Raw genomic sequence first — 13,431 nt, 5'->3', positions numbered from 1 at the left:
CCATGACATAACCATGTTTTCCTCATTCCCAATAGAGACATATTGGGAATAAAACTTGTCTATTAGTCCTCTATCTTTACCCTAGATAAGTAAGATGAACTATTTACACTTTAGGTGAGATATGACTTAGAGAACAATTTAACTACTGACTACTACTAACATACAGAAATTAACAATTTTTTTTAGTAACATTTACTAATCATACACATATTATTGGGGTTAGAATTATAAGATATTTTAGGGTTTAAATCTTAAGATAGGATTATTAGTTACCTCCAGGGTTTAAATCTAAGGCTGGGATTAATTTAGGATTGGCAGATTGCACAGCAAATAACCTTTTCCAATAGTATTAATTTAGGAGAACAAACAAAAATGCTTACCAGCTTTTGAAAGTCGCCTTGCTTCTGAATTTGCCCATTTAATGAACTCTAAAGTTTGACCTTCAACAAATGGCTCAAGGCGAATTTTCAGTAATGTGATGAGCTTTTCTTCCCTTTCTTTTTGAATTGTCTGCATCGTAAACGGAAAATGCCAATAAGACTAACTGAAAGACAAACATTTAAGAGGAGAAATAAACTTCTGAAAATAATTACTTTCATCTTTTCCTGAAGTTTCTGCATACGAGCTTCCTTATCAAGTGAATCATCTCCGATTTCAATTTCAACAGATGCCAAGAAGCTAGTGCTAGTTCACCAACATATTCTTCAAAAAAATCACTTCCGAAACCATCCCAAACACAGCTGAAGGGTCTAACATGGAGCCCCTGTCACAGAAAAAAAAAGCAAACTCTGCTTGCTTGTAAATTAGAGAGTATCACTTTCTAGCATTTTTTTTTGTCGAAAAACAAAACTTTGAGAATCTTACTTAAAAGAGAACTTACGGTTGTACACCTCCCTTTCCATGTTTGTCGTATGCTTCACGCTTTTCAGGATCACTTAGAACTTGATAAGCCTCACCAAGTGCCTTCACATATATCAAACAATAAGTAATAAAAAAATACATTATAGGTGGGAAACATGTTTTCATTACTATGGTTTTCAATTAGACCAGTTAAGCTAACTTGAGAAACACGAAAATACAAATTCAATACACATACTTCTTTAAAGTAGTTAAACGACAGCCGCAGAACCAAGGATACCATTTCTAATGGTGTCTGCTGACTTTGTTTTAGGAGATTTTTCAATTAAGTACAAAACTGAATTTAAAAGCATAATTAAAAGGTGGAAAATCTTCAAAAGTGTTAAATCCGATAGCTTACCTGAAAATTTTCAGCAGCTTTTGGGTCTCCAGGATTTTTATCGGGTGAACAAACCTTGCCTGAAAAAACAGCATAAGAAACAGATGATGATAATGATAACAACAATAATAATAGCATATTTCATTAACTTCTCTTATTCTTGTTACAGTTTCAACCACACATCCACTGCAAACTCATTCAAACAGGAAAGGCGGAAACTACTTTCCAAGAACAAATCCAACCCTAGTTCTTGTTAGGAAAGGTAAAGTCTTTTCCCCTTAAATTACAGCAGCAATCTCATATGTGATTCTGAGATCATACATATTTCAAAAAATCTCAACATGGTGGGGATTAAATTAGAAGCTTACTTTGAGGTAATAAGCCTTCTTGATTTCAGCTGCGGATGCATCAACATCGACACCCAATACATCATAATAGGCTGTCTCTTTTACCATTGGTATTCTCTTGACACTGCTTTTGGCATTAGAATTAGGCAGCCGAATCCAACTAATTAGCTTCATGATAAAAGAAATAATAACAAAACAAGATAAAAACTAATGACAAATTTCTCAAAAGTAAAAAATATACAGTTATATGCAAGATGGGCATGTTCCACAAAAATGACAATAAATGCCTCTATTTAGCGATTAAAAACCAAGAAAGGTATACTGATTTGAAAAATTGATCTTTAACTGTGACCCTATCTGACATAAGAATCAATTCAGATCTTTAAATTGGAATGGTATGAGTTTTAGAACAAGCAAATATCAGGGGGAAATAAGCATATGATCAAATTAAACAAGAAAGAACAAAAACAAAAAGGAAGAATCTTGAACTTACATGCTACGGAAAGTTAGGATGAACTGGGTAAAGAATGGCGTGAAGAAGCCGAAAGGTTAAATCCATAAACAGATGGGAAATCAGTCAGTAACCGACCCAAAATAAGGAAATTAAAACCCCAAGCGTAAGAGATATGAGATTCAGCTACGCGATGGGTCCATCAATGGCGCTTTGTTTATTACACGTGTATGAACGCTTTAGCCAATGAAATATAGCACCCGGGTCCCATGTTGTCGGACGGAACCATATTACCTTTTGTTTTGATTTTGTTTAAATTTGACCATCGCCTGTTGTTGAGCTTCAATTCATCGAATCCAATATCCAACCCTTCATTTTCCACTATTAATACCTTCGCCTTTTCAAATGCTTCCAAAGATTCAAAGAGCAACCGTTGAGTTTTCATGGGTGTTAGTCTTTAAACTACAACTTCAATAAAATGAGTTTGTATCAGATTCAACCAAACATAATTTGTTAAAATTGTTTAATATTTTTAGAATTCGAATCTCGAAAATCGTCATATTCATCTCTTTATTGTTGATATTAACGAGAAACCCAGCTACCATCTTCACTGTTGCTTCTCTTACCAAACTTTCTAAGCTACCGCTGCTACCCTTACCTCTTCTTCTTAACTATCATCATCATGCCTCCAAATTTTTGTAACAAGGAGCTATAGGAAAAAAAAAATGAAAAGAGATTAGTATTACTAGTTCTGGTTTAGAAAAATAAGTAAAAGAGATATAATTAAGTTTATTTGTTTTATTAAAAGAGAAAATCGCCCAAAAATGCTTTATAATATATGATTTTAACCAATTTTTTTCGGATTTGTCAAAATAACCAACAAAATCGCAATGCGATCGCTAATTCGCAACGCGATCTCCATTGTCGCAAATTCGCATTGCATTTTCGCAATGCGATAGTTGGAAATCGCGTTGCGATGGTCTACAGTGTCGTTGCGATTTTACCAATTCGCAATGCGAATAAGTAAATCGCAACGCGAATTGGGAAAATCGCAATGCGATACTGACTATCGCAATGCGATACTTACTATCGCAATGCGATAATACAAAATCGCAACGAGATACTGACTTTCGCAACGCGATTTACATAGCGCCATTCGTATTAACGCGTATTTTTTTTTTCAAATTCCAAACACAAATTTTTTTCTTAATAAATCGGAAACTGAACCGTCCACAGTAATCGCAACTCATAACCTCAAACCCAAAATCACAACACTCAGTCCCATCTCCATCTCTCACTCTCTACGGCGAAATCCGTCCCCATCTCCGAAGATTTCCGTCCCCATCGCCGGCGAAATCCCTCACAACCATTCACAGTCAAAAATCCCTCACAATCATTCAGAAATGGAAAATCAACCTCTGATGGTTAGTTTTTTTTTATTTTTATTTTAAAATTTTTGCATTATTTTAGGTTTTCATATTGAGATTGATGATAAGTTTACTGGTAATTTCAATAATAGATTAACCATTTCACTTATATTTCTTATTAAATTCATTCGATTGCTGCCAATACTGCTAAACTGTTTAGCATGTGAAGTTTATATTTGTCTTTGTTTTGTCTTTTGGTTGAAGTAATGCAGAAGAAGAATAGTTTCGAGAATGAAAATCGCAACGCGGAAATAACTATCGCAACGCGGAATAAAAATCGCAACGCGAAACCAAAATCGCATTGCGATTTTCATTTCGCGTTGCGATTTTATTTCGAGTTGCGATTTTCATTTCGCGTTGCGATTCTCTCGTTGCGATAGTCATTTCCGCGTTGCGATTCTTATTATCTCGTTGTAATTTTCATTTCAACCAAAAGACAAAACAGTGTTGCAAATTTTAGTTTCAAGACTAAACTACTATTTATGTTTATTGTTTTTGGTATATCTTGACAGTGTAGTTTTTGGTATATCTAACTTGGTATGTTTATTGTTTTTGTAGAAATTTTTTTTCGGCTTCATTGACATTAAGGAATAAAGTTAGCCTAGCCACTACAATTGCTTCAAAGCTTTCACCTGTACAAAGAAAATTGTTTGAAGAAACCTGCTTCGGGCCATGGCTTAGAGTACAGCATCCGGGTGGAGATGCTAATTTTGACCCATTTGTGGCTTCAGACCATGACTAGAGATCTACCCGACAGTATACAACATGGTGAGGAAGAGATAGGTTTCATTTTCCACCGGCGTATACTTGTTTTGGGCGGAAGGAGTTCTGCTTAATCACTGGTCTACGATTCGGACACGATGATGTAGGCCGGTACACTCGTCATATCACCCGCCCATCATGGTTATCCAGGTTTTTCCTGATGAGTCAATAGAGAAGCCGAACTTACACGTCGACGACATGAAGAAATTGTTTAATAAGAAAGATGGTTTTACTCGATGAATGACGTCGATGTTGTCCGAGTATGCCTTCTACTATTTTTGTATGCCGACTTTTTAGGCAGAGAGGCCAGACAACCTATTCCTCAGGAGCTAATATTATTGGTAGAGGACCTAAATGCATGGAATCTGTTTCCGTGGGGTTCGTATATGGAAAGCTACCTGGACTAAGTTGTCGTCTGCCTTTGATGACCGCAAAAGTTTGCGGGGCGATGGGTCGAAATACACTTTGTCAGCTTTGTTTGGGCCTTTAAGGTAAGAATTTCTATATAATGTTTTCAAAATTATAATTAATTATTTAACAATTACTAATGTTTGTTATTATATTATTTGTAGATTTGGATATTCGAGGCCTTTCCCGCCATGAAGACATACAATAAAAACTTCAAATGATATTCCCAGGGCTATTTCCTGGAAGAGGAAACGTCTGTTGGATTGGGAAGACTTAATACCATATGCGAAAATAAATAATGTAAGTTAACACAAATACTATCATATAAACAAGTTATTAATAGTAGACGTTTAAATTTGTTTGAGTTTTTATATTTTTAGGAGGCCAACATTCCATTAATTATACTGACACCCACGGAGGTTGAGCTTGCCACTGATTGGTGGCAAGCTAGTCAGCGTTTTCTTGATGGCACGAATGATGAGCAGCCTCCACTTCCTCCACTTCGAGAGCCATCACCTCACCCAGAGCCATCACATGATCGACCCGACTATACACCTCTACAACGAGAGCCATCACCTATCCCATCACATCTTCGAGCCTCTTCTCCACCATCACCTCATGATAGGCGACCGGTAAAGATGCCACGACTTCTATCTCCCTGTTCTCCACCTCCACAGGATGAGTCAAGGGAGTTACGTGATGAGGTCAATGCCTTGCGTGGGGAGATCGGTACTCTACTCGATAACGATGGTGCATGGCGTGTGGAGGTGTCTACTTTACATGGTGAGGTTGCCGCTCTACGAGATGGTAGTATCGTTGCAGAATGAGGTTCATACTCTACGCAATGAGGTAAGTTTAAGATTTTCCATATTTAACTTGATGATAAATTTACTCGTAATTTCACTTAAATTAACCATTTCACTTAGATTGCTTAGTAAATTTATTCGGTTGCTGCCAAAACTGCTAAACTGTTTATTAACACTGTGAAGTTAGTATTTGTCTTTTTGTTTGTCTTTTGGTTGAAGTAAATTTATTCGGTTGCTGCCAATTCTGCTAACTGTGTATTCTTTAACACTGTGAAGTTAGTATTTGTCTTTGTTTTGTCTTTTGGTTGAAAGTTTGAAATATATTTGTCTTTGTTTTCACTGTTTAAATATCATGTCTGTTTATTTACTGATATTTGTATTTAATTATTTAGCGGACCGATAAGGTGGATGCTTTACGTCGGGTTTTTCTTGCACGACAGAGTTCACGCATCAGACGGCGTGCACGTGCTATTAAGTCTCCGTATACCCCAATAGTGCGAAGACACCGCAAGAAGAAGCCTGACTCGCCTGTCATCCCTCAAGAGTCCACTCCTATCGTTGAAGAGGCCACTATCATTCCTCGAGAGTCCCCTCCCACCGTTCAAGAGGCCACTGTCATCGTTGAAGAGGTCTCTCCCACCATTCAAGAGCCCGATTCACATGGCGTCATATGTAGGATTCTTGAGAAACCCTCTGACGTGCCGGACATGATGGATTCAAGTTGGCTCTCGTATGAGTTACCGGTCAGTACCATACCGGTATCTGAAGTGGAGAGGAAACAACTACCGGACACAATTCTGGATAACACCCTTTGGGCTAAGACCGCAGTTGATTTTTATCTACATGAGCGAAGCCAGGGGTGTTTCACTGACATATGCAAGCTCAATGATGATATCTATTTGTTGCTTGATCGGTCTTGGTGGGGCGTATTATTAGGGGTCGAAGACAATGGCTATTTCGATAGAGGGGTAAGTCTTATATTTTTCTTATATTTTAATTTGATTATTTTTTTGTAAATTTATGTAAGTTACTAATATATGTCTTTTTTTGTAAAACAGCATATCGATGCGTGGGTGTCACGTCTTCTAATAATTAGGAAACTTAAGGAAAATAAAAGAAATACACGATATACAATTATGCCGACGTCTTTTAATGCCGTTCACTTGAAGAATCAACGAGATGATCATTTGTGTTGGGCAATGGACAAGCTAAACTTTATCCTGCATGGTGGGAGGTCGATAAGGTTAGTGTTTATTTTAGATTGAGTTTAAAGGTATTCATAAATAAGTGTGCAAATGAATGAATTATTACTTATGATTGTAGGTGTTTATCCCTGTTTTGGAACGTAACCATTGGCTTCTCGTCGAGCTTCAGATCCCATCCCTTAAGGCAATAGTATATGACAGCATGATAAATTACATATTATTGGCTGATTTAAGAGATATATTAAGGGATGGAGCTCTTATTTGGCTAAATTCTTGGATGCGATAAATTATTGGACTCGTTCTGGAAACAAGAAGCCAAAGAAGCTCAATATTACAGTTAGCAGAGATGAGACCGCACCACAACAACGAAAAGACCCAGAGGGGATTGTGGTCCTCTCGTATGCTTGGCGTTGGACCGTTTGATCACAGGAAGTATAAAGTATCTACCTCCCACCGTTATAGATAGAGCTGCAGTAGGCTTGTGGTTTCGACATTATATGGCTAGATCGATATATACGAGATGCTGCCTACCTGCATCCGCGTTATAAAAATATCCATAAACAATTGGTATGTTTATAGGCTTGTGGTTTGAAAATGTTTGGTTAAGTACCTAGAATTCAATAATTTGCTGTTTGTAGGTTTTAGATGTGTAAAAGTGTTGTTTGAGCAAATGTTTGGTTTATGCAGGTTAATCTCAGAAGTGAGCTGCGTGAAAATGATGTATGGCTGCAAAAGTTGATTCAATAGTAGAAGTGTTATTTTCTCTAATAATTATTGCTTATTTTTTGATTGTTTAATTGATTTGTAAAAGGTGATTTGTAAAAGTTGATTTGTTTAATTGATGTTAACATAATTCTTATTTGTGCTTGTTTAATTGATTGAAATGTAATGGTTGATTTTGTTGATTTCAATCTGCATTATGTTGAAGGCAAAAAGTACTATCGCAATGCGAAATGAAAATCGTAACGAGAGAATCGCAACGCGAATGAAAATGGCAACGAGAGAATCACAACGCGAAATTAAATTCGCGTTGCGATTTTCATTTCGCATTGCGATTCCCTCGTTGCGATTTTCATTTCGCATTGCGAAATTAGTGTTGCGATTTTCATTTCGCATTGCGATTCTCTCGTTGCGATTTTTATTTCGCATTACGATAGTAATTTTCGCGTTGCGATAGACATTAAGATGATTGCCTATTAAGTGATAACAACTGAACAGATCATAACAATTTTCAAACTCAAGTTACTAATACATGCCTAACTGAAAATGTTAAAAGTTCACACATAAAATCTACATAATACAACGTTTGCATTTAAAAATCACCTAAGTTAACAGTCCCAAAAGGTGAAGCCAGTTGTGATTGGGATTTTAAAGATGATTGCGATTTTGATTGCCTTTTTCTTGACACCATATGAGCTTTGGATTTTGATGATGATCCATATTTTGGTAGAGGAAAAGATGATTGTGATGGCACTGGTGATCCACATGTCAACCTTGTATGACCACTTTCCTTGCACCGACTACATGTCGATCTCTTCTTCTCTTCACCCTTAGACGGTATACGATCGTGACTTTTTGGTCGGCCAGGTAGCCTTCTGTCCATGGCTGGTGGCAAAACTGTTTGTAAGTCATCTGGTATGTCCCACTCAGAAGGATGTGGAATAGGGTAGACAATCTCGGCATAAGTCTGTCGATATACTTCTGTAGTGTAGCAATCCATAGCGTATGTGCTTGAATCATCTTGGTTTAGATGAAGAGCAACTTTTATAACATGGCCACACGGATAACCAGATGTTTGCTATTTCATACAACTACACGTCCTTGCATTTAGATCGACAAGCCCATTTAAGTTATTATCCAGTACTTCAAACAAAGTGTTTGAACATGGTTCAACTCTCCATGACGTTGACTTCAAACACGTTTCGTTATCTTTTTTTCAGTCCATGGTGTAACACGATGTTCCAATGTTCCTGTAAATTTAAATAATAATACTTAGTAAAAATATGATAAGTTACGAATTCAAAGAAATAATACCTGCATGGTTTCTTTTCTTGTAGTACCACTGTTGAATAGATGCTCGAAAAAACTCCATTAACATAGTAATGGGTAATTTCCGGAATGACGACTTAGAGCGTTGATTGATTTTGCACTATTAGACGTCATGAAACCATATCTTGCTCCAAGTTGATGTACTCTTGACCATCTTTCAAACCCGACATCTTCTAGTGTTTGAGCACACTGAGGCAAAACACGTCTTAAACAATTTATATGCTTATTGAAATCCACTTCCCGATAAGCCTTTACAGCCTTCCAGTATGTCCATTTGTGCTTTTTTATATCAGCAGACCTTGATTTTAGATTTCTATACAAATGAACACCACAAAGTCCATGAAAAGCATCTGGGAAACACCTTCTAACAGCGTTGTCAATTGAGTTTGCCCTATCGGATATGATTGTCAGATTGCTAATAGGACCTATGCAATCCCTAAGATGCCCCATAAACCATGTCCATGAATCAGAGGTTTCAGATTTGCCAACCCCGTAAGCTATTGGCAATATCCCATTGTTAGCATCCATGGCTACTGCTAATAAGTTTACTCCAAGTATCGACCTTTCAAATATGCTCCGTCAACTATAATAACTGGGCGCATGCAAGTAATAAACTAACGAATCTACAAAATAATATACACAAGAAATATAATCATTTAAATGTGAAATGCATGTAACTAACAGAAATGAGTCAACAGAATTATATTGATTTACTAACCGCAACACCAATGGCGATAAACAGCAACTCAAAGCGTCCATCTCTATCTGTTTTGATATGAGTTACCGACCCAGGATTTTTCAGCTTTAAATTGTGACAATAAGCCGGCAGTTGGGCAAACGATGCTTCTGGCGACCCCCTCAACAATTCCAAGGCATAACATTTGGCTCTCCAAGCTTAAGAATATGATATACTAATCTTGAACCGAGCATTCATGTCAGTCATAATTTCATGTCCCCGATATACCCTACCATTCAAAACATTAACTCAGCCAGAAAACCACCCAACACCTTTTTGTTTGCCTGTCTATGGTGAGGAAAACTTGGGTCCTTGAACATGTATGTTTATCAATAAAAGTCCTAACTTGAAACATTGCGCAATCTTTTATCCTCTTTGCAATCATACGCCACGTACAGTTTTTGTCAATCGTACACCTTGTTTCGAAACGATCTTTGCTTGATTTGTTAACTTTTAGTTGATAGTCATCTTCCACACATTTCGTATACAAAGCTATCTTCAAGTCTTCCTTTGTATCAAACAATCATCTTTCTTGATACGAAAAACTTTTGTGTAACAATCAACTGCTTTCTTTGCCAACTCTTCTTCCGGTAGCTGAAGTAATTCTGGCATATTCCAGTTATACTCCCGTGGCATTTTCTTTTCTTCGGGGACTTTTTCTTCTTCTTTTTCTTCTTCAGGATTATATGAATTACAGAATGGATGTTCAACATGTTCATTCACAGTCATAACTTCCTCCTCATTATCATCAACAACATCTTCCTCGGCAACGGGTGTTTCATCATCAAATTCGGGTATTGACCAATATCAAAATCATTACACGCAGGGTCTGTTTCTTCTTCTGAAACATCATCAAAATCCGTGTATTGACCAATATCAAAGTCCGGGTATTGACCAAGATCAAATTTTGAATACTGACTAGTACTCACAATTTTTTCTCTTGGCTCATCATCGTCTAATTGGTCAATACAAAAACTGGAATTTGGTGCTGAAAGTTGATTTGGATTTGGATTAGAGAAAGGTTGTGGGTTTTGAGACCCACTTAGTTGATTACTACCCGCTACTGACCCAACAATACTACTTCTAGGTTCAACAACATACAATGTAACATCATCACTTGAAACATTAATGTAAGCAATGAATCATTCAACATCTTCATTGTCGGTTAACAAATAAACTTTACCATTTCTCTGATAAGATAGCCTAAATCCACTTAGGGGCTCTAAATTCAATTTCTTTGAAACACGTAATATTAGGGTTTCATAAGTTAACTTCTTTAATGACAGTTTTAGTTGAAGATTCATGGGTAAAGGCATATATTGTAAAACACCATGAACATTCTCCCATGACCCTCCAAAACACAAATCTATCCAAACATGATCAACATTAGATGATTTCATGGTTGTAACTAAACAAACGAGATGCGAAACTAAGACCTGTTGCCGGATGGGGAAGGATGTCGTTGGATATAGGAACGGATGTCGCCGGAGAGAGTGATAGATGGAGATTGAATGAGTTGCGATTTAGGGATTTAGGTTATGAGTTGTTGCTGCTGCGTAGATATATACACAAAAAATTTGGCTTGCGAAACTAAAACCTGTTGCGAACTTTGAAACTCGCATTGCGATTCTGTATTATCTCGTTGCGAAAGTCAGAATCGCGTTGCGAAAGGCAATCATTTGACCATCGCAATGCGAAATGCAAATCGCAATGATAGAATCGCAATGCGAAATGAAAAAGGCAACGAGGATTAACATGCATAAACTTTTAACAATTATTGAATTCTAGGTACTTAACCAAACATTTCAAACCAAAAGGAGTATATATGTTAACAAAATTTGCATTATGTGTATTTTATGTGTGCACTTTTAACATTTTCAGTTAGGAATGTATTAGTAACTTGAGTTTGAACATTGCTATGATCTGTTCAGTTGTTATCACTTATTAGACATTCATTTGACTATCGCAACGCGAAAATGGCTATCGCAATGCGAAAATGGCTATCGCAACGAGAAAATCGCAATGCGAAATGAAAATCGCATTGCGATTTTCTCGTTGCGATTTTCATTTCGCATTGCGATTTTCATTTCGCATTGCGATTTTCATTTCGCATTGCGATTTTCTCGTTGCGATAGCCATTTCGCGTTGCGATAGTCTGTTTTGCCTTTAACATAATACAGATTGAAAATCAACAAATCAACTATTACATTTCAACACAAATTATGTACACATCAATTAAACAAATCAACATTTACAAATCATCTTTTACAAATCAATTAAACAATCAAAAAATAATAATAATTCTTATTTCTTCATCAATTATTGAATCAATGAATCAACAACTTTGTGACCCCGTACATCCATTTCACGCAGCTCACTTAAGGATTAACCTGCAGAAACCAAAAATTTGCTCAAACAAGACTTCCTACACATCTAAAACCTACAAACAGCAAATTATTGAATTCCAGGTACTTAACCAAACATTTTCAAACCAAAAGGAGTATATATGTTAACAAAACTTGCATTTGACTTACCAATTAACAATGGACACTTTCATAACGCGGATGCAGGTAGGCAGCGTCTCGAATATATTGCTCTAGCCATATAATGCCGAAACCACAAGCCTACTGCAGCTCTATCTCTATCGGTGAGAGGTAAAAACTCTGTGCTTCCCGTCGTCAAACGCGCCAAGCAAAGGCATACGAGAGGACCACAATCCCCTCTGGCTCCCGGCGATTGCTGTGGCGCGGTCTCGTCTCTGAAAACTGTGACATTGAACTTCTTTGGCTTCTTGTGTCCAGAATGACTCCAATACTTAATCCCATCCAAGAATTTAGCCAAATGAGAGCTCCATCCCTTGAAAATATCTCTCAAATCAGACAGTGATATGTAATTGATCATGCTGTCATACACTATTATCTTCAGGGATGGGAGCTGAAGTTGGACGAGAAGCCAGTGACGACGTTCCAAAACAGGGATAAACACCTGCAATCATAAGTAATAATTCATTTATTTGCGCACTTATTTATGAACACCTTTAAAAATTTAAAAATAAACACTAACCTTATCGACCTCCCACCATGCAGGATAAAGTTTAGCTTGTCAATTGCCCAACAAAAATGATTCATCTCGTTGATTCTTCAAGTGAACTGCGTGAAAAGCCGTCGGCATTATTGTATATAGCGAATTTTTTTTATTTTTCCTAAGCTTCCTTATTATTAGTAGACGTGACACCCACGCATCGATATGCTGTTTTACAAAAAAATACATATATTAGTGAATTACATTAATTTTTAAACAAATTAATCAAAATCATATATAAGACAAATATAAGACTTACCTCCCCATCCAAATAGCCACTGTCTTCAACCCCTAATAGCACACCCCACCAAGACCAATCAAGCAACAAAAACATTTCATCGTTGAGTTTGCTGATGTCAGTGTAACGCCCTTGGCTCCGCTCATGTAGATAAAAATCAACTGCGGTCTTAGCCCAAAGGGTATTATCCACAATTGTTTCCGGTAGTTGTCTCATCTCCACTTCAGATACCGGAAGGGTACTAGCCGGTGGGGGTTTCTCAATACTTCGATATATTACCCCATGTGAATCGGGCTCTGGAATGGTGGGAGGGACCTCTTCAACGATGACAGTGGCCTCTTGAACGGTGGGGGGGAATCTTGAGGGAGAATAGGGGCCTCTTGAACGATTAGAGGGGACTCTTGAGGGATGACCGGTGAGTCGGGCTTCTTCTTGCGGAGTCTTCGCACCATTGGGGTGAATGGAGACGTAATAGCACGTCCACGCCGTCTGATGCGTGAACTCTGTCGTGCAAGGAAAACCCGACGTAAAGCATCCACCTTATCGGGCCGCTAAAAAAAATTAATACATAAATCAGTAAATAAACAGACGTGATATTAAACAAAGACAAATATGTTTCAAACTAGCATTGTATTCACCCAAGTCATTATTCTATCATAGTTCACAAAATGCTCAGATAACATT

General features: G+C 37.2%; 1 pseudogene; it reads right to left on the bottom strand.

Moving 5' to 3' along the window:
* Nucleotides 1-306: 306 nt before the first annotated feature.
* On the bottom strand, nucleotides 307-1,630 carry LOC120200208 (annotated as a pseudogene).
* Nucleotides 1,631-13,431: the final 11,801 nt, after the last annotated feature.

The sequence above is a fragment of the Hibiscus syriacus genome, unplaced genomic scaffold (assembly GCF_006381635.1).
Source record: "Hibiscus syriacus cultivar Baekdansim isolate YM2019G1 unplaced genomic scaffold, ASM638163v2 tig00000340_pilon, whole genome shotgun sequence".
Lineage (NCBI taxonomy): Eukaryota > Viridiplantae > Streptophyta > Magnoliopsida > Malvales > Malvaceae > Hibiscus > Hibiscus syriacus.
Note: the sequence above shows the minus strand (reverse complement) of the source record. Positions and strands in the feature narration are given on the sequence as shown.